Here is a 23,440-nt window from a genome sequence, read left to right as displayed (position 1 = left end):
ACTGGGGGTCGGGTGGGGGTTGTCATCCAATAACTGTGGACTTGACATGGCTGGCTGCTGGAGACTTGAGGCTGCAGACACCCTGTTACATAGCAGGGCAGGGGAGTGCCTCCCTTCCCAAGCCTCACAGGCCATACCAAGAGAGCAGCCTGCCCGGAGCTGGGGCAGCCAGGTCTCCAGGGTGGCTCACCCACATGTCGTAGATGTTCTTATTGGGAGCATGCCTTGGAACAGGGCATCTAGATCCCAGAGCAGCCTGGGGGACCCTCGAGGCCCAGGGGTCACCCCCCAGTAGGCTGGGCTGGTAGTGGGTGCCCACCTAACCAGGACAGAAGGTAGTTAGGAGGGGGTCAAGGGCATGACTACATTGGGGGTATAGATGGGCAAGTAGGGAGTGGGTAGCTTCCCCCAAAATGGGGCCCTGTGTCCCCCATCAGAGAGTCATCAGATGTCTGGAGAGCCAGCAATAGTTGGAGGGGCCAGCCCCTGGGATCTGGGGAGAGGGGCAGTGCTGAGTGGTCCTCCCTGGGATGTTTCCCTCTCACCCCTTGTGGGCCCAGGGAGTAGACAGAATGACCACAGGAGTCACACAGAACACCAGGGTGCCAGTGTGCACTCTCTCCTGCCCAACGCACCCCGTGCTGCCTGGAGCTGGTCTTTTCTTTGGAGGGAACTGGGGCCAGTGTGACCCCTCCCCTGGGTCTCCCAGCAGGGACTTGATACTGAAGCCTTCATGGGGTGCTGGTGGGGGTCTAGAAGGCTGGTAGGGCCGACCCTGTAGGGCGTGGGGATCCAGGTCCTTGGGGAAGAATATTTGAGCACCCCTGCTCAGCCAGCGCCTGACACAGAGCCTTGTTCTGTAGTTGCAGGGCCTCAGCTGGGATCAGGCTCACGTCCACCACCCAGAAGTTGCCCTTGACCGAGGCTTTGAAGGGTCCTTGGGCACTTTGCTGAGACATGGGTTGGAGGAGAGGTTATGTTGGACAGAGTCCTTCCAGCCTTCCTAGAGGTCCCCGAAGAAGGGGAACTCAGCCTGGACCTACCAGATGACCTGGGCCAGCTTCAGCCCCTGGGAGGGCTCAGCCTGGATTACCAGGACGATCATGGCCAGATAGGGGTAGGGAGGCTTGTCATGTCACAGGTATTTTTCCCCTTCTCTTGGAAAGTTGGGAGGGTGACTCCTTCACAGGGGGCTCAGGTGAGGGCCTCTGCTGGGTCCCATGCGGGGAGCGGGCAGACTTGGCTGGGGCCCAACTGGTGGAAGTGCCTGTAAACGTTTACAGGAGCAGTTAGCCTAAACTATCTCCTCTGGAGTCACTGGTGAGTTTGAACCGTCAACCTTACAATTAGCTGTCCAATACTCACTGGGAAGTGCCACCAGAGCTTCTGTATCCATACTGTTGTGGTTGTTATTAGGTGCCGTAGAGTTGGTTCTGAGTCATAGTGACCCTATCCGGCTAGACAAGAGGGTGCACACTGGTGCAGATAGGAACTGGACACACAGGGAACCCAGGACGATGATCCCTTCAGGACCAGTGGTGAGAGTGGCGGTACCTGGAGGGTGGAGGGAAGGTGGGGTACAAAGGGGGAACCAATTACAAGGATCTACCTATAACCTCCTCCCTGGGGGATGGACAACAGAAAAGTGGGTGAAGGGAGACGTTGGACAGTTTAAGGTATGACAAAATAATATAACATTACATTAATGTAATAATATAATAATACATTATCAAGGGTTCATAAGGAAGGGGGGAAGGGGAGAGGGAGGGGAAAATGAGCTGATACCAAGGGCTTAAGTGGAGAGCAAATATTTTGAGAATGACGAAGGCAACGAATATACAAATGTGCTTGACACAATGGATGTATGGATTGTGTTAAGAGTTGTAGGAGGCCCCAATAAAATGATTTTAATAAAAAGAATGAAAACCTCTGGTCCTGGGTCATCCTTACAATTGTTCTCATATTTGAATTCATCATTGAACCATCATGCCAGTCATCTGGTCAAAGGTGCTCCTCTTTCCCATTCTCTATTTCCCAAGCATGATGTCCTTCCCCAGGGGCTGGTCACTCTGATATACCTAAACTATGTGAGTCAGGTCTCACCGTCTTTGCTTCCTCGGGGCATCCTAGCTTCACTTCTTCCAAGACGGAGTTGTTTGTTCTCTGGCAGTCCGTAGTACGGTCAGTATTCTTAGCCAGCACCATAATCCAAATGCAGCCGTTCTTCTCGGCCTTCCTTATTAATGAGTAGACTCATCTGCACTAGAAACGTGTATGTACTGTGCTCTTGCTGGGCCCAGTGTTCTGTAGATGCCTGACTATAATATGTCTAGGTGAATACGATCAAGTTGACTGTGTTCATTTCTCGAGGTTTGTTGAGTTTCTTTCGGGTTGAATGATCTTTGCTCAAAAGTGATGTTTTGAAGTCTCAGCATTATCATATTATGGTCTATTTGTCTCTTCATTTCTGTAAGAATTTGTTTGGTGTATTTTAGAGGCATGTGGCACTTAGATATTAATTATCATCACCACTTGTTCAATCGAAGTTTCCATGATTAGTTAATGACCTTGTTTGTCCCTCATTCTGGCTTTTACTTCCATGTTTACCTAATCAAGGATTAATATTGCTACTCTAGCATTCTTTCAACTGTTCTTAGCTTGATATACTTTCTCCCATCCTTTGATTTTTAGTCTATGTCTAAGGTACGATTTTTAGTCTTTATATCTAAGGTGTGTGTCTTGTAAGCAGCATATTAAAAGTTTGTGTTTTATCATCCATCCTCTTAAATGTGTCTCTGAACTGGTGAGTTCAATTCATTTGCATTTAATGTTGCAATTTATACATATGGTTTTATTGTTGTCATTCTGTTATCTTTTAATGGTGGTACTTGTTTTAATGTTCATGATATTTTGTTTGCTGTAGTCCTTGTTTATAGATTTTCTTTGTCAACAATTTCTTAGCTTTTATTGGCTTCTTTTCATGCTGCTTAACATGATTGTATGATTTTCCTCTTTTTAGTTTATTGAGGTTTTAACTTTTTCTTTGGGGATTGCTTGTTTCTTTACAAATTTTTAACAGTTTGTAGTCTGTTTTGAAAAAAAAATAATGTCGGCTCTATTCAGCTATTAATTATCTTCTCTGCTCCTATTAATTTTATTATTGTTATTGTCATCTTCATTGTGAAATGTTATCTGTAATTCCTTATTTTGGTTCTTATAGTTCTGTTTCATTCTGTATTACTGAAGCAGGATGTTTTTTCCATAATAATGTCTTGCATGTAATTTTAGGTTACTGTCTGTTGTTGGTTCCTTGTTCAAAGAAGTCCTTTTAATATATTTTGTAAGGTCGTCTTGTTTTAACACATTCCTTTAGTTTTTGCTAATCTGTATATGATTGTATTTCTCTCTCATATTTGAGGGATAATTGCACTGGATATAGGCTTCTTAGTTGGAATTTTTTCTTTAAAAATTTTGAAGGATAATCCCAATTCTACCCTACAAATCTGGATAGACCAGTGGATGTACACTGATACAGATAGGAACTGGAAACACAGGGAATCCAGGATGGATGATCCCTTCAGGACCAGCGGTGAGAGTGGCGATACTAGAGAATGGAGGGAGGGTGGGGTGGAAATGGGGAACTGATTACAAGGATCTACATATAACCTCTTCCCTATGGGATGGAAAATAGAAAAGTAGGTGAAGGGAGACGTCGGACAGTGTCAGATATGACAAAATAATAATTTATAAATTATCAAGGGTTCAAGAGAGATGGGAAACGGAGAGGGATAGGAGAGTGGGTAGGGAGAGGAAAAATTAGGAGCTGATACCAAAGGCTCAAGTGGAAAGCAAATATTTTGAGAATGATGATGACAACAAATGTACACATGTGCCTGACACAATAGATGTATGTATGGATTGTGAGTTGTATGAGCCCAATAAAATGATAAAAAAATAAAAGAAAAATTTTGAATGTATCAGTCAATTGCTTTCTTGCCTGAATGGTTTGATAAGAAAATCTGAACTTATCCTAGTTGGTTGGCCTTTATTTATTATTGTTTTATATTTCACATTTTTCTCAGGATGGTTTCTTTGATGTTAGATAGATTGACTATAATATGAAGTGGTGATTTTCCTTGGGGATCAATTCTGTTTGGAGTTCTAGGAGTTAATTCCACTATTTCTCTGTAGTTAACCATTTTTCTTTCAATTCTGGAATGTTTATCAAACCTAGCTTGTTCCTTGCAACAGAGTCCCATAGAATTCTCAGGTTTAAAAAATTTTTTTAATAGCTTGATCTATTTTTTTCTTGAGATTTGTCTTCGAGTTCATTTATTTTTTATTCTATTGTTTTACTCCTTTGATTTTGTTCCTTCAAAGTGTGATCCAGTTCCAATACTTTAGTGTTGATCTGCTTAATTTCTACTTAGAGTTGCTGAATTATTTCTAGATTTTTGTTTATTTTATCCAATTGGTCTTGTAGTGATTTCCTGAATTCCTGTATTGTCTCTTCTGTTTTTTTCTCTCCCATATTTCTATTAGATTTCCCCCCCAGTCACTTAAAGTAGTTGGGAATCATTATCCTCAACTCCATCATGGAAGGATTCATAGCTCTCACTTCTTATAATACCTCTTCCAGTTTCACATCTATATTTATTCCGGTTAGTTGAGTTGTGTTCTCTTATTTCAGAGTGTGCTCAGAGATCAACTGCTGCTTTTGAGACATGGTGTTGTTGTTTTGTTTGTTTCTTTCAAATATTTACTTCGGGGCACAAAGCCATGCCCATGCACTTACTGGAGATCCTGGTTGGCCAAGGGTGACCAGGCTATTCAGCACTAGCCTACTCCCAGCAGGAGTCAAAGGCAGAAAACAATGAAATACTGCCGCTGTAAAATCCTGGTTCAGACGCTGGCTCCTGAGAACCCAGGGAGTGCCAGGCCACCGGAGACGAGGCTGTCTGAAACACTGTGGGCATGCCCCCAGGGGCTATTTTCCCGGCCCTGAATGTCTGAGCAGGGCTCAGATTTTTTTCGGGTGTGGGCCAACAATCCTGTGTCTGTGGAGAAATGCTCAAGTTTTGCCATGCTGATTCTCTCCTCTGACACAGGTCCGCTCAATCCTGCAGGTGCGTGCGTGCACACACACACACACACACACACACACACACACACACACTCCAAGGGCAGTTCCACTACAGTTCAGTGCCCATGAGTCCAAGCCACTGAGACACAGGCTACAGCCGAGCAAACACTCTCCCCTCTCCAGTTGGAATGCAGTTAGGGGGTTGGGACCCTCTCGGTCCCAGGGTGCGCCAGCCTGTGAATCCTCCTGCCCAAGTTCATACTTCATCTACTTGCAAGGATTGTTGAGGGAGAAGCATTCCCATCCTTTGTGGTGTTAGGGATGTTGAACTTGCTCACCATCCCCTCCCCCCCTTCCCTGGGGGCCAGAGAACTGCGGGGAGGGGAGGGCAGGTTCTGCAGGTGTCCTGGAGGACAGTACAGATTGTGCCCAATTATTTCAAAGTTCTTAGAGGCGCCGACTACTCAGCCATATCATGTCAATGACTTCCCAGATGAAATTCTTAAAAAAAATATTAGTCAACTGTAAAATAGGCCAATAGTCATATGGTTAGTGTTTAATTTCTTAAAAATCTTACCATTTCTCAGAAATAAAGAGGTATCTAAGTGATATCAACAGACAGGGGATTAGAAAAATGGAGTTTTGTACATTGCACTACTTAAGCTCCACTTGGCATTGATCAGGACAGAGAGATCAAACTAACACCATGCACTTACTCTGTAAACTACTTACACTTTCTCAGAACATACTGTTCTCATCAGAAAGACAAAGTCCACATCATGTCTTTACTCTTGTTTATTGATTTTCATTGATGCAGATCTCTTATTCTACTCTTCAAAGTCAGTTTGAACACAGAATTCATGCTCTAAAACATGAGTTAGAATCCAAATGTAATCTCAGTCATGGACATAATGAATATGGCATGCTTTCAATTTTATTATCCTTGTCATCCAAAAGCATTAACTGTAGCAAATTTAATTTTATTCTTCAAAAAATGAACTTGATCAGCAAACTCAAATGATCTAGGAAACATCATAAACAGACAAATAAACTTTAATTACCTCGTGCTCAAAGCATTTCATTTCCTGAGAATTATTGAACAATGCCTACTGGCAAAGTTAAATAGATTCACTTCTCAAAATATTGTATCTAGTTTCCTTTTAAATTTACAGAAGATAAATTACTACTATTTTGTTGAACATATTGTATTTCAAGCCGTATAACTCAGAAAGTTTATTCTGTTATATATATTTTATATTTTATGCATAGAGATTAAAATTGAGTGTCTTATAAAGGGAATACATTTAAGCATCTAAAGTTTAATCTGATTGCTACATATATGAGCATTCTCTCTCTCTCTCTCTCTCTCTCTCTCTCTCTCTCTATATATATATATATATATATATATATATATATATATCTTGGCTCCAAGCGGAGAATATCAGAAAGATGTTTACTTATGTGTCATTTATTTATGATGCAAAAGCATTTGATTGTGTAGACCAGTGGTTCTCAACCTTTTTGATGCCTCCACCCTTTAGTACAGTTCCCCATGTTGTGGTGACCCCCTCCCCCAACCCAATAAATTATTCTTGTTGGTACTTCATAACTGTCATCTTGCTACTGTTGTGAATTGGGCGACCCCTGTGAAAAGGTCGTTTGACCCCCAAAGGGGTTGCGACCCACAGGTTGAGAACCACTGGTCTAGACTAAGCTGCCTGCAGAGTCTGCTGTCCAAGGAGAGCCCGGGGTCCATGAAGGCAGCTTTGGCCTACTGGGTTCCCTCAGGGCGTGGGAGAAGCAGGGCTCACAGAAGGGCTCCTGCAGGCCTCAGTAGTAAAGGGGAGTCTGCCAGCAGATGTTACTCCTTGCTCACGTTAAGAAACTTTGGTCTACTTAGCTTTTCCGTGAGTTTCTCACTGTCAGGAAGCGCAGGATCTCTCTCCTAGTGGAACCTCTCTGGTCGTTGTGAAGGAGACCTTCCATGTTTGTTATGTGGTGGCTCTGTTCCCATCTACCCAGGTTATTATTCTTGACCAAAAATACTATATTTACCTTTTTCTACTAGGCTATTTTATATTATATTATCCACCATCTTGTCTTTGACTGATAAGAAAATAAGAAAAATGATAAGGTCAAGAATAGTATGCTTTATTTTAGTTAATACAATTTTTAACAAACTAGGAGAAAATACCTTGCTACCCAAAGTGTTACTATCATGGTTAGACGCTGCCTTTAAAGTGGCCCCAACTCTTAGTAACTCTATGCCCAGCAGAAGGAAATGCTTCAGCCCCGGATGTAGCCACTAGGGCAGTTGGTCCATCCACTGAGGATCCTCCTCGTTTCCGCTGAGTAGGCATCATGTTCTTCCCCATGACCGGTCACTTCTGATCACGTGTTCAAAGCATTTGTGACAAAATCGCCCTATCCTCACAGCTGAGAAGCATTCTTCCTGTACTTCTTCCAAGAGAGATTTGCTCATCCTTCTGGCGATCTGTGGGACCTTCAACAGCCTTTGCCAACACCATATTTCAAAGACAACTAGTTCTTTGGTCATCCTTACTCCTTGTCCAGCATTCACATGAATATAAGGCAATTGGAAATATCTTGGCTTGGGCTAGGTGCAACTTTATCCCCCAAATGACATACACAATTTTTAATATATCAAAGTGTATTTTGCAGCAGCTTTATTGAATGTAATATGAAACATTTATCATGCTTTTGCTTATTGACCCATTGGCGAGGACTTTTACATTACTAATGTGGAGGGTATCAGTAAGTGCTTGAAATCATCTTCACTTTCAATGAGCGAGGTTAACACCGCAGGTTCTTACTTGGTCTTCTTATAATGATAGCAAATTCTTCTTCCTGTAGTCCAATATTTGGGAGTATTTGTTCTGCATACATATTTAATGAGTATGGTGAAAGTTTGCAACCCGAAACATTTTCCCCCAACTTTAAACCATATATTATCTTCTCATATTATCTGAATGACTGCATCTTGGTATAGCACTTCCATGAGCACAGTAGGTGTTTCTGGAATTCCCACTGTTTCAATGTTATTCTTAATTCATTAGGATCTACACATTGCATGCTTTTGCATAGTCAACAAGACACAAATAAACTTCTTTCTGGTATCACTGCTTTCAGCCAAGAGCCATCTGACATCATCAGTGATATCCCAAGTTCCATGTTCTCTTCCAAATTCGGTTTGACTTTGTGGCAAGTCCATACTGATGTACTGCAACAAGAGCAAAGTGTGTTGGTCCAAATAACTAATTAAAAAGATAAAATTACATTGGTACCTTATTTTACACAGCATAGCAAATTAAATCTGAATGGCTTAAGGATTTAAATGATGTAAGTATTTTAGCTGGAAAGAAAAGTTTGACACTGTCACAAAATTATGTTTCAGAAAGAGAGAGAGCAAGGGACTAGAGCCCATTCTGACACCAAGTTCCGAGGATGACATCCCTGCTGGGAGTAACCTAGGCACAGAGAGGACTGCAGGGCTGATAAGAGCTCAAGACATGATGTCCCCACAATGGAGCATAGCGCTATAGAGGGCAATACCGGGGACACAATGGGGGTAGTGAGTCTAGTCTGACTCCCCACAGTGGAGCGGAACAAGAAGGGAACCTAGCAGTGCTCTAGTTCTTTAATCCTCCTTCCCCCCACTATTATGATCTCATCCTATCTCACAAATCCCGTTAGAGTGGTATACATACAGTAGCACAAGAGAGCTTTCAATATACAGGATTCATGAAACACAAACCCCATCAGAATTAGTAATGGGAGTAATGATTCGAGGAGGGGAAGGGAAGGGAAGGGGGTGGAAGGGGATGAAAGGGGGACTGATAGCAATGATGGCAAAATAGTCCCCCTTGAGGAGAACTATAGTAGCACAGTAGCTGAAGGGATAGAATGAGTGGTATAATATATGCATAAGTAATAATAACAATACATAATATATTAAGGGTGTGGAGGGTGTCAGGGTGGAGGAGGGAAGGAAAAAAGAGGAGCAGATATCAAAGGGCTCAAGAAGAAAGATAATGCTTAGAAACTGTTGATGCCAACAATTGTACATGTCTGCTTAGTATAACAAATGTATGGATTGTTATATGTAAGAGCCCCAATAAAATGATTTATTAAAAAATACTTTCAAATTTGTACAATAGAATAACTATAATTTAAATTAAAATACAGTGTTCATATTTAATGTATGTGTGTGGCAACTAAAGTATATATATAGATTAAATATTAAGAGCTTTTATAAAATAATAAGGCCAATGTAGTGCTAATGAAATAGAGAAATAATTTGCCAAGCATGATAATTATTCATTCTTCCGGCTCTGGTCAACCGCTGTAAGTGGAAGTTATTGATGTCATTCCTGGGTGGAAACTTTAAGGCCCAGTGTGAAGACTTGTCAGGGATTAATCATGTCCTTCTCGCATTGCTGTGATCAGCCTCAGTCACAAAGTTCCCATCAGAGACATACTGTAGCTCCCTGATTTGAACCTGTTCACAAGTAAAGATCAAAATGTCCTATTATGAAGGAGCCAAGACTTGTGGGTATTACCACGTTGATGTAATCTAGCCCACGGGTTAGCAAACTATAGTAAAATCTTCCTGAGTTTTATAAAATAAATTGTATTGGAATAGTTATGTACATTATTTATATTTGCCTAAGATAATTTCATGCTAAAAATGCAGAATTGAGTTCTTGAGTCAGAGACTGTATAACTTAAAAACCTTAAAAAAATATTTTCTGACTCTATGTAGCCTAAGTCCAGCCTGACTGACACAATAGGCAAAGGGACAAATACAGTTGCATAATAGCAAACATATAAGAATAAGCTTAAATTTCATTACTGAAAAACCACCCCCTTCCCATCACTGTGAGTTCATTCTGATGCTTAGTGACCCCGGAGGACTGTGGATCATAACAAACCGTGGAAAGCCTCGAGAAGCACGAGAATTCTAGAGCACTATCCTGTGCTCATGTCCATAGTTCAAGAGGCAGTTGTGCTCAAAGAACAAAGGGGTTGGCATGGTATAAAAGCAGGAAAGGTGTGCATCAGGGTTGTATCCTATCAACATATTGATTTAATATGTAAACTGAGGAAATTATCAGAGAAGTTGAATTACATGAAGAAGAATCATGCATCAGGATTAGAGGAAGATTTATTAACAACCTGTGATATGCAGATGACACACCTTGCTTGCTGAAACTGAGGAGGACTTGAAACCCTTGCCGATGAAGAGCAAGGATGGCAGCCTTCCTTGTGGGTTCCAAGCCAATGTAAAGAAGACTGAAATCTTCACAGGTGGACTAACAGGTAACATTATAAGTGGAGAAAAAGTGTAAGTTGTCAAGGATCTCATCTTGCTAGGATCACTATTAATGCTCATAGAAGTAGCATCAGAGATCAAGGGGGATAACTGAGCCGCACAGGGCCGCTTGAGAGTACTGAAAAGCAAGGATGTCACTTTGAAGACGAAGGTGCACCTGACCCAGCCGCAGTCTTCCCGGTGGCCTCGTGTACATGTGGAAGTGGAATCCTGAATACGAAGAACAAAGAAGAATGGATTCCTCTGAATTGTGGTGCTGGAGAAGAACATTCAGAGTGCCATGAACTGCTGAAAGGACAAGCCTATTTATCTTGTAGACGTTCAACCGGAGTGCTCCTTAGAGGCCAGGATGGTGAGACGTCATCTTGTGTACTTTGGGCATGTTGTCAGGAGAGACCGGTTCCTGGAGAAAGACCTGGTTCTGGGTAAAGTACCGGGGCTGTGTGAAATACAGGCTCTCGATAAGATGGACTGCCACACTGGCTTCCTCCAGGGGCTCCAAGAAAAGAAGAAGGACAAGGCAGGATCTCATAGGACAGGGTGGTGTGTCATGCTGCGGCATAGAAGGAGGCTATGGTAGGAGCCCGCTCGATGGGCCGCAGCAGCAGTAACAGGACGTAGTAGAACCGCCCTTGTGTTCTGAGGCCGCAAATCTTTAAAGAAAGATACCCCTACCTTTCTCTCCAGAGTGGTGGCAAGCTGCATCCCAAACTCATAAGACACACTCCACCACGAGCAAAGCACTAGTAAGTTCATGTTCTAGTCTGCGCTTAGTCTTTAGACTTTCATGAATTTGTTTACTGGCTTTTGTGTCTCTGCAATCACAGTGAGAAGAACAGATTCAGACTATTTCACTAACACTTATGAAACAGAACAAATCCCTCCAACTGAACCCAACTTAGATCTACAAACTCTCAGCTGACACCCCCCGCCACTGACACCCCCCGTCCCCCCCGCCACACACACACGTGCCCCAAAGACTGGACTGATGAAGTCAGCAGAGCCGTCCAACCTTGACCCAACCTGATATGGACAATACAGCAGAAGCTAACAAACACAGTTTACATTTTAGTAAGAGTAATATCCACGTACATTCAAGTAAATAAAAAGGTGATTATTATAGATTTCAGCATATGAGCAATTTGACTTTAAATTACAGTTATATGTGTTTAAGAGATGAGGCTACTGCTCCTGTAAAGGTTTTCACCCCGAGGAACAATTTCACAGGGTCACTGTGAGTCAGGTGGAGAGTCTTAGTGGCAGAGTGAATTACACATTTCACTGCTAGCCTCAGGTCGGCAGTTTGAAACCATTAGCTGCTCCATAAAAGAAAGATGAGGCTTTTTACTCTCACAAAGAATCACAATGTGAGAAGACCACAGGGACAGCTCTAATTAGTGCTACAAGGTCACTATGAGTCATTGGTTTATGAGTCGGGATTGACTGGATGGCACTAAGTGGTTTGGGGGTTGGGATATTAAAAAAATGTTGTATAATTTGTATACATTATTTTGGCATGTGGAAATTTAAATGAAACATAGTAGGTTAAAATAATTAGTTTTCCCTTTTAAGGCAATGAGTGTTGGTAAATAAATAATGATTCCAATTCTGATCAACTTAGATGTGATAAGAATGGAGTTTGCACAGCCACGGTTCCGTTTTATAATATCTGGATATACTGCCTCTCTCTGACTATAGTTTGGGCGTTATAATATCTAAAGGAAATGTTGTAAATCATTTTAAAACAGGCATTCATTTCCTTTTTTCATTTCCTAGCCCAAATATGAATAGTGTGTTTTTTGCCATCAAAAACTTTATCCAACTTTTTTCATGGCTAAAAGGTATGTTCCCAGGGATATTCTCTTTAGAAAAAGTTAAAATAATATTTCAAAATGCTCCTACACTACTTACTGAGTGATATTTGAGACAAAGGCAGACTCTTTGCTTTTGATTTAAAACATGCGATATTAATTCTTATATCGTTTTAAAATCCACCCTGGGAAAATTTTAGGTTTTACAGTGTTACTATATTCACAAATGATATTGTCAAAACTCTGAGGAAATTTTTAAGATCTATTTCATATTTCTCATTTCCTTACTATTAACATCTTCATCAGCAAGCCCTGACACTTTCCTGACCTCTACTACTGCTGAAGGATCATTTGTAAGGTTACAGAAATGACTTTCTTACACATAATGAGTACTTCCTAAACACTAATTAGATTGCTAACGAGAGAACAAGCCGGATGCTGAACGTTAGTTCAAGGAACATTTGAAGAACAGAGATTCAGATAGTCATTTGGGAAAGTCATGCTAAAATCAGTCGGCTACATCAGGGATAAAACTGGCCAAAGTGCTGTAAGGCAACGTGATTTTAACCACTGGGATTACTGACTTCCCTGGAAAGAAACTATTTATGTCTCCACTGAACCAAGCTATAAGTCAGCATGTCATTTTAAGGGTGCTTAGCTTTAATCAAATATACAGCAAAGCAAGCAAAGGAAAGCACACTAGAACATTATTCTTGGGTACTCCTATTAAATAACGCCCCAAGATGATACTGAAATGATATGCAGTTATTCTATTGAGTATTTTAGCAACCGTTGATAATTTTTGTTAGCACTTTCCCTTTCTAGATTATGATGATAAACAATCTCCCCTAACATGTATTTTCATAGCAAATGAAGATGAGTTTATCTTATGTTTTGAGATGATTAATTTACATGTCACACACACACACACACACACTCACAGCCACAAGATCCTCCCTGCCATCAAGTTGACTCCTCGTGGAGTTGCCCCACAGGGTGGCGTAGACCTGCCTGTGGGCTTTCCAGGCTGAGTCCTTGTGAGCACAGAGAGCGCCATCTTTCTCTCACAGAGCTGGCTGTGGTTTTGAACTGTCGACCTAGTGGTTAGCAGCCCAACGTATGACCCATTGACCACCAGAGCTCCAAATTAATTTACATAGGTTAGCAAAATGTATTAATTCTCCATATAGGCTTCTTTATAATACGAAGTCTCAACCTCCTCACTTCTAAGGCATATTCTGGGGGTGCTTCTCCCAAGATGAATGTATTTGTTCTTCTTATGGTCCATGGAACACCAAATATTTTCTGTCAGCACCATATAGCAAATGCATCGATTCCTCATCAGTTTTCTTTATTCAAGATCCAGCTTTTTCATGCACATGAGGTAATTGAAAATACTGTGTTTGGGGTCAGGCATCTTAGTACTCAAAGGGCCATAATTGTTATTTAACAGTTTAAAGAGGTCTTTTGCAGCAAAATTTCCCCAATTTCCTTACTGCTGTTTCCAAGGACATTGATTGTGGATCCTAGTAAAATGAAATCCTTTACTACTCAATATTTTCTTTATTTATCATGATATTAATTCCTTGCCTAGTTTAAGGATTTTTTTTCTTGATGTTGAAATGTAATCCATGTTGATAACTGTAGTCTTTGATTTTGTCAATTCTTGTTTCAATTCCTCTTCACTTTTAACAAGGAACCCTCATGGTGTAGTGGTTACAAGTTGGGCTGCCAACCACCAGATCAGCAGTTTGAAATCACCAGCCACTCCTCAGAAGAAAGATGAGGCTTTCTACACTCATAAAGAGTTACGCTCTTGGAAACCCACGGGGGCAGTTCTATCCTGCCCTTTAGGGTCACTCTGAATCAGAATCAACTCATTGGGTGTGAGTTTGCTTTTTGGGGGTCATTTCAACCCACAAGGTTGTGTCATTTGCACATTGCAAGTTACTAGTCTTTCTTTGATGCCACATTTGCCCTATAGTTTAAAAGTAACTTGTGAAAATGCATAGATCACAACAGAAACATTTTCAAATCACTTTCTTTGATCAGGAAGGATCAATGGCTGGAGTAGGACCTTACCTTTGGTAAAGGGTCAGTGAGCGCAAGGGAGACTTTTGGTGAGATGAATTCACATAGAACTTGCAAGAGTCAACTAAAAAAACAACTAACAAATAATGGTGATCATAAGGCTAATACAAGACCGAACAATGCTTCACTGTGTTGTACTAGAATGAACGTGATAGCATCTCTCTACATCAATCATCTTCCTATCAATCAATCTATTTTATATGGCCAACATGTCTAGAGCCAGTTAAGCTTGAGCAGCTATCAATACCAGATAATTCTCTCTAGACATGCATCATTGCATGTGCTGCATGAGTCTAAAGAGGAATTTATGGACTAATAGCAAACATATGGGCTAATATCAGATTTTTGGACTTGATCTGGACTGGGCTGGGATGCTTTCTCAATATGCAATTGCTCTTTTATATAAAGCTCTTTCTTCTACACACATGAGTGTGTATGTTTCTCTAGTCACCCTGGGCTAACACAAACATGTATAATAAAAGAAAAAAGATTAAGGTTATGGTTTTTAGATAAAGGTACTCATAGCTTGTTATTTAACTCACTAATTTATGATGACCATTTTATAGACAATTTTTCAAAATTCCAGGATTAGACCAGAAGAGAAGTAGACATTAGAGAGAGTCATGTGGATTTTATTTAATGACTTTCAAATAATTCGTAACTTTTCTTGGGGAGATATCTTCATGTGTTGTAGGATTGCCTTTCTGTCAGATCTTGTCTAGGAAACTCCTACAAGAAATCAATGCTGTTTCTATTTCCAAAATTAAGATGCAATGAACTGCAAAGGGAAAATAACTCTCTACTTTTTCCATTCCTTAACATGACTAAATATCTATGAAATTAGTTGGGCCAGAGCTGAATGTATGTAACTTTTAGCGTCTGAGTTAACATTTTAATTTATGCATGTTGTACTTTCCTAGTGCTTGGAAAGAGAAATATCCTTAAGTAGGTGGCTGAAAAGAACAGAAGTGTGTCCTGTCGCCATTCAGAAGATTAGAAATTTGCATTCAAAGTGTGACTCTAGGGGAAGGTTCCTTGTTTCTCTCTGTTGGCTTTGGTGGCTGTCAATCTTTGGAGTTCCTGGTTTGTAGATTCATCTGTCTGCAATGTGGTCAGCTAACGTCTGTATGTGGTATATCTAATCTGATGTTTTAATACATTTAGAGGTGATTAGGTCTGAGGCAAGTGATACTGATAGGCCCGCATTAACATAACAAATAAAACCATATTTCCAAGGGGATGGTATACACAGGTCCGGGTGGTAGGACTCCAGTATAATTTGGTGGAGGGCGGGGCCCAATTAAAACCATACCAATGCATTTTTTTCCTTCTTCAAGCTACTATAAATCATTTATAATGCAATCAAAGCATTTGATATCGATGAAAAATGGGTCGTATATGCTGTATTCACCGGTATTTTTATCAAAAAGCCCTTACAAATATAATAGAATCCTTAATCTTTACATTTTTCAAGACTACATTTACCATAATTAAATGTGTTCCCTTTTGCCATTTCTGACCATTTTGTCTACGATATTGAAGAAAACAAACAAGTTATAAAAGAACATCTGATCCCAACAAATCAACCCCTTCATTGACTGTCCAAAGCTTGCCTTAAGTCAGTGGTTCTCAATCTGTGGGTTGCTACCCTTTTGGGGATTGAACGACCCTTTCACAGGGGTCACCTAATTCATAACAGTAGCAAAATGACAGTTATGAAGTAGCAATGAAAATAATTTTATGGTTAGTGGGCCACCACAACAGGAGGAACATTATGAAAGGGTTGTGGCATTAGGAAGGTTGAGAACCACTGCCTTAAGTGTAGACAAAATAGAAAATATTTGTATCATTTTATTAGATGGGATAAAGCAAGATCTTGTGCCTAAAAATGACCCCCCTGCATTTTCTTGCCATGTGGTATTCAGTTTCAGAGGAATCTAAGTATTACAATCCGAGGAAATAGAGAAATGTATTTGGGAATGAAGAAGAAGGGGGGCTGACAACAGCCTGTTAATTAAAACCCTCCATTATTTATCCTGTGGCTCCATTTCATTATCGGTAATATGGAGGTAAAATAGAACATATTTCACATAGTTTCTGGGGGAATTAAATTGATCTGATATTATCAAGGTTGGTAGTTCAAACCCACCAACTGGTCCATAGGAGAGAAATGAGGCTGTCTCTCATTAATATTTACACTTTTAGGCTGCTGAGTGGAGAATCGATGATCTGATCTCACCTAATTGAGATGACCCTTTTTTATTTTAAGGGATTACAGTTTTAGGGACTCTGGGGACACTTAAGGATTGCTATGAGCTGGAATCCACTCGATGGCAGTGGGTTTTTACTTTACTTTTTTTAATGTGCTAGAATGATGCCTGTCACTTAAAAACACAATCTGCCTTTGCTAGTATTGTGATCTTCTGATGCTTCAAGTTTACCGAGTGCCTATCTTGGCTGTTCCTTCGTCTCCCTGGTTTTTAATTATGGCATTAGCATGTGCCTCAGTTGGGCCTCTTATTAGTTTTGGAGTGAGTGTGATCATAGCTGGTCTCTTATCAAACTAATAATTTCTTCCTCAAGAGTAATTTTGGAATGTCTATGACCTTGGCATTCACTTTAACTCATGTCCACTATTTGTGTTAGATTGCATAAATGAATGTGCCTTTGAGAGTTTACCTTTTCCAAGAAATTCGGTGCCATGTAAGCGTCAGCTGTTTTACTTCGTTGCGGTTTTCCTTTGGTAGCTTCCCTCCGGCCGCAGGAATCACCTTTCCGAGGTCAGGCCGAGCCGGTGGAACCATTCAGCCCGTGCCAGGGATTCTAGCATCTCCGTGACCGAGCCTGCCAGTCCTCAGAGCTGCACTCTGCAGATCCATTAGATGTTCACAAATGGCGTAGTCCTCGTCAGGGAAAACCATTTCCTTTTTGGCTTTGACAGAATAGAGTAAAATTCCTTCATATTTATGTACCTGAAAAATATCCTAAGAGATCTTTTCAACAAACTTGGGCCTTGTTGTTCAATCAATCTGCAATCTCCACGCATTTGCAGAATTTGTAGCTTTGTTTAGTTATTGCATGTCATTTAATCAGATCTTAAAAATTCCCCATAAGGATTTAGAAAATGATCTTGCTCTCAATTGCCTTTTAGCCAAGGTAATAGTGTAGCTGCTTCTGAACCTTTCTGATTGCTTAAAGTCTGGCACAATGAAAATAAAACAACGTGTAGATTGTTTCTAAATTCTAATCAACATGGAAGAAGTACGCCACTTATTTTAGGTTTGAGGAGAGCGTTAGGAGAATTTTAGTTTTGTTCATTTTATCTTTGTGGAAAATGACAGTAATTATTGTCTGTGTCTCTCAGCCTAAGACTACCAGGAACACATCTGTAGTTGAGAAAGTTGAGTTTATTACTCACTCATCAAGGACAATCAAGCAGGAAGGACCACTGGGAATTCCAGAAAATAAATGTTAGAAAAGAGTTCAAAGATCTGTGTCTCAGCTGCACGTGTTTGAGATTCAAGGAAGTGGGAGGTTTCTAGGTTAGGTTTGGTCAGAAAGGGATGGTAATTCAGTGATTGGTTATCTTAATCTGGCCTTTAGGGATGATAAAGCTCCAATACCAAACTCACTGCCATCAAGTTGATGCCAACTCCTAGTAACCCTATAGGACAGGGTAGAATTGCCCCTGTGAGTTTCCAAGACCGTTACCTTTTGTACAGAAGTAGAAAGCTCTGTCTTTCCCTCTAGAGTGGCTGGTGGTTTTGTTCTGTTGACCTTGCAGTTAGCAACCCAAGGCAATGTCATTGCCATCTATTCAATTCAGACTTCTCCAGACCCTACAAGACAGAGTAGGATGGCCCTGTGGGTTTCTGAGACTACAAATATTTATGGGAGTCGAAAGTCTCATTTTTCTCCTGCAAAGCAGCTGGTGGTTTTGAACTGCTAACCTTGCATTCAGCAACCCAAGTCATAACTCACTCTGTCCCCAGGGCTCCTAGGGAGGGTGGACTAAAGTCATGGTGTGATTGGTAAAGGAGCAGCAGTGAGTTCATATTAACCTAGAATAAAGGATGTTTGGAATTTATGACAGGCCATGTTCGTGCCTTACTTGTGTTCACAATTGTTTTGGTGTGTTTTTTCCTATCGTGGTTATAGAGGGGTCTTGTCTGATCTTGATGTTTTTGGAAATTGTTTATGTTCAATCGGAGAATGGTAAGGCCTATCTGTGATTGACAGCCCAGCTCCTGAATGGAATGTCAGAGCTGAACTTTCTTTCTCATTTTAATTTATGTTTTAACTTCATTTCAGTTGTGTTGAAGGAATAATACTTAATCCCAACTTTATGTCAGCATATTAAATTACCTATATATTTGTATGATAAACACGTGGGTCCCTGGAGATTATCGGCATTAGTTCGAGTTTTATTCTTTTAAATATGCTGGTCTTGACACAGAGCAGCCTTCATGCAACCCACACGAAAAATCTCCTTCCAGGTTTGCAAACTGTGAAAGGTTCGGATGCACTTCATTCGATGGAGCCAATTATGATGATTCCTGTCATTTAGGGTTGCTTCTAGGCCAAGTTTAACAAATCAAGTCTTTAAAGTGTTTTATTAAGTAGTTTTTATAACATCCCTCCTCCTCTTCCTCCTTTTCTCTCCCTCTCTTTCTCTCTCCATTCTGCAAACAACTGAACAGTTTCGTCGAGTTTCCATTATCCACTCTCAGCTTCTGAAACATCACTTTCGTCCAGTGCTTTCAGCCTGAGTGCTTTGGGCCTTTGCCCCTTAATCACCCCTCAGGATATGCTGGCCTGCCTTATTTCCTCAGTTCCCATGGCTGCATTAAAATTTTGGCTAGCACATGCTTGTTAATGCTTTATTACTTCAAAAAAAAACACTTTATGGTAAATCTTTCATGGTGGCTTCCTGGAAATAATCCTTGACTTCAAAATGATAATAATGTTTTCAGGACTGGGGTCAGACAGAGCACATTTCTCTCTGAATGATGCAGAGGAAGCTGGTGACTTTCTACCCTGCTGGTCCTGGTTGCTATTTATCCCCCTTATAAAGTCAGAGTGGAGGAATTTACTTCTTAGTTGTCTTCTTGGCAAGGGGAAGGACGAAAGCTAGCAGTCTCCTTCCATTCTGAGAGGGCTATGAGGACGCTCTGTGCTTGGGACTGCCTGTCTCTGAGAGAGGACCAGGGAGGGAATGACTCATTCTTTCATGGCCGATTTTAAATCCCACCTTAGATGTGCTTGAGATAGGGCCTCATTCTGATTTCAGTGCGAAGTCCAAATTATTACTTAACTCAGCAGATGGTTACTATCATTCTTTGTAAGAAGAGGAGAAGAAAAAAACTGATAACCCTTATCAAAACATAAGTATTCTGAACAAGTTATTCAAAGGAAAAAATGACAGTATTTGTGGGGCTATTTATTTATTTTGTATCAATATGCATTAACATCAAAGAGAAGTTTGCACTTACCCTTACCACATGGCCTCCCTAATTTAGTGGTTTCACTGCTGAGCAATGGCATTGGTATGTGTGCTAGAAGGCTTTCCAGTGGTTATGGGAAGTTATCTGTTTGCTGCACTGATAACTAAAAGGACTTTTCAACTGAAGCTGCAGTAAAACATGGGGTTGGTTTCTATCATGGAAACATTGGCTCTGTTTGAGGGATGGTGGTATGCAACTATCAAAGGATATATCAGAAGTCAGGATTTGTATAATTCCTGACTTTCCCAGGAAAAATTCCTTTTGTGTGTTTTTTTAACAAACAAATATTTATATTTGAAAATGGACCACAGAACAAATTCTGAAATTCATTTTTTTTGAGCTTCAATATTTTAGCATATATATTTAACTATTTCATACAGCAAATCTGGGCACAAGTATTTAAGAATGAGAAAATGTTGAGTTTGTAGTTAATTGAAAACAAAGATAGAGCACAGAAGGGAAGGGAGGGAGAAGTGGGGAGCAGATTCGAAGGATGTACACATAACCCCCTCCCTGGGGGATGGACAGAGGAGAAGTGGGTGAAGGGAGACATTGGATGGTGTAAGATATGATAAAATAATAATAATTTTATAAATTATCAAGGGTTCATGGGGAAGGGGGGAGCAGGGAGGGAGGGGAAAAATGAGTCACTTATACCAAGGGCTCAAGTAGAAAGCAAATGTTTTGAGAATGATGATGGCAACAAATGTACAAATGTGCTTGACACAATGGACAGATGTATGAGTTGTGATAAGAGATGTACAAGCCTCCAATAAAATGATTTTTAAAATATGTCTCAAATACAGGGTTGTCTCAGCATTTTTTCACTGATTTCAGCATTACTAATATTACAAGAGAAAAAAAATCCATTAATCAGCTTAAGAAGTTCCAAAGTTTTATGATTTGGTCAATAAAAATAACTCAAGGGTAAAGTAATTTAAGCATTTAATGTGCTTTTAATGTTATATGCTTGAGCTTTTATGTCCTGTGAAACTAAATAAATATAAGAAAATATGAAACATGTTCCTTTCCAGGAAATAAGCAAATGACTCTTAACAAAGCTCAATTTTCACCATGTATTCTTTGCGTGACCATTGCCATAGGAGATCCACGTATCTGGGATACACAACATAAGATAAACTGACTTTTTTTGTTATTTTAATGTAATTTAATGAAAATATGACATACTTTGGCGAAAGGCATACGTTATCATTGTACAGCTAACAGATACAAGGAATATATTACTGGTATTGGCTTTCAAAAGATCTCTTTTTCCACCTTCCAGCAATCTAACCCCTCTCACCAATAAGGATAATCACCATTTTGACATTTTATGTGAGAGATTTGTTTTTCCTGTGCCAGCCAATTAAAAAAAATAATGTCAGAAATAGTCTTTTCTTCTTTTTAAAAGACACCATCATAAATTATTGGCAGTCAATTCCGTTTGTGTGTTTTTTAGCAATATTTCAGTCACAAACATTAGAGCTTGGTTTTATGTACCGCAGTTTGAGAATTCTCAATTGATGGTGCTCTATTTCTTTGGAACAATGAGACAAGTGGACATTTGAAACAAGGTGCTAGAATGGTATCATTTCCTGCAGTATTTGAACATGGGCTAGTGGATAATGTGCTGGCTTGCTGGCCAAAAGGTCAGCAGTTCGACCCTCCCAGCCAGGCTGAGGGAGGACGGTGAGGCTTTCTGCTCCCATGGAGGATTACAGACTGGGGACCCACAGGAGCCTGTGCGTGACCATGGACTCCAGGCACTTGGATAGCTGAGGACCATTTGTCAGTGTGATGCTTTCTCTCAATGTGCTTCCGTCAGAAAAAGAACCCTGTCCTTTGTCACCAAGATAATAAGCAAAATAAGGAAATCAACGCTGACATCTTATTGCCTTCAAATGCTCAGACACAATGAAAGTTTTGGCAATTGTTCTATGAATGTTCCTTATCACAAAAGTTTCCAGGTGGCATACACTTTTTAAGGATACATGTTGTATTCAGTTGGCATGTCTCTTTGATGACCCTCCTTCAATCTGGAACAGTATCCCAACTTTTCCTTGATTTTATTTGTCCTTTGAAAATCACGGGCCAGTTATTTTGTAGAATGTCTCTCAATTCAGCTATCCTAATCATTTTTCATGAGGATTCACAGTTGTTTTTCTTTCTCCCAAGAATATTGCAAACTGATACCAGCTTATTTTCATGGTATCACTCATGGAAACATTGGCTTTATTTGATGGATGATGGTATGTAACTATCAAAGGATATAGCAAAACCGTTGTATAAACCATCTTTCCTGACTTTCCCAGGAAATATGCCTTTTCTGTGTGTTTTTTTAAAATAGACAAACACCCAATACATGAACATGGAGACGACAGAACAAACAAATGCTGAAATTCATGTCCTTTTGACTTGGCCATTCACTGATTTATCAGTTGATTATTCTGGTGGTTGTCAGATTTCCTCCTCAGAGCTCAGGTGAACAAAATGGGCTTTTACCCCAAATTGCATTGCTAGCCTGCACTGGCTGTTGGGTCTCAAGGGCTCAGATAGACAAAGGCATTGTTGTCAGGCAGAATATTCTACAGGCATAGAGAGTAAATCCTTCAGGAGCCGGTCAAGGGCCAATCCCGAAGAGTTAAATGCTCAGGGTTTAGACCTCCCTGGCTTCTGGAGAGTTAACTCTTTACTGTGAAGATACCCATCAGACACTGTAGAAGTCATTTTACTTTTCTCCCTTATTTGGAGGTCCCTACTGTAATTGTGACAAACCTGACTCCAATATAATACGAGGAGGCTTCAACAATTCCATGGGAAATGGAATTAAAAGATGATAGAATTTTTCCATCACCTTTTCAAGCTCACCTGTATTTTAACTTATTGGGTGCAGGACCTCTGAAAGTACAAAGCCTGCCTGATACCCTCTGACCTTTTGGTTAGCAGTTCAACACTTAACCCACTGTGCCACTAGGGATACTCCGTGACGACCAGCCAGCCATCAACGTGCGTTTTGTTAGTTCATGCTCTGGTAGCTAATGGAAGGTTCCATCCATGTGGACTTAATGCTCTTCTCAGACACTAACAAAACAGACTGGGTTTAAAATGTCATGAGGTTTGACTTTGCAGTAGTAAGACAGGATAATATAATTTACAAATGAAAATGTCCTTGAATATTGCTTGCCCTGCCTTTCATTTTGTTGATGAGAAACTTTAGACAGAATCACAGAAACTTCTGTCAGAATTGACCTTGACAATTAGACTCAAGTTCCAAATCTGCATTATCATAAATAAAATCTATATCCATTCACGTCTGGATGTTAAAGGTAAATGATGGTCATATTATTTTATAGATCACACTTCCAAGTCAAACTACAACGAATGAAGAACATTATTGAGTAAAATTAAGTTTATTCATATAATACTAATGAGTCATAGGAAGGCTACTATTCGATATGCAGATGCCACAACCTTACTTGCTGAAAGTGGGGAGGAAGGACTTGAAGCACTTGCTGATGAAGATAAACGATTCCAGCCCTCAGCAGGGATTATAACTCAAGATAAAGCAAACAAAATGCTCACAGCTGGCTGAATACGT

General features: G+C 40.3%; 1 pseudogene; it reads right to left on the bottom strand.

Annotated features, from left to right (window-relative positions):
- Positions 1 to 124: 124 nt before the first annotated feature.
- Positions 125 to 17,142, bottom strand: LOC142423937 (forkhead box protein H1 pseudogene; annotated as a pseudogene).
- Between the last annotated feature and the right edge of the window lie 6,298 nt (positions 17,143 to 23,440).

The sequence above is a fragment of the Tenrec ecaudatus genome, chromosome 13 (assembly GCF_050624435.1).
Source record: "Tenrec ecaudatus isolate mTenEca1 chromosome 13, mTenEca1.hap1, whole genome shotgun sequence".
NCBI classification, from domain to species: Eukaryota; Metazoa; Chordata; class Mammalia; order Afrosoricida; family Tenrecidae; genus Tenrec; species Tenrec ecaudatus.
Note: the sequence above shows the minus strand (reverse complement) of the source record. Positions and strands in the feature narration are given on the sequence as shown.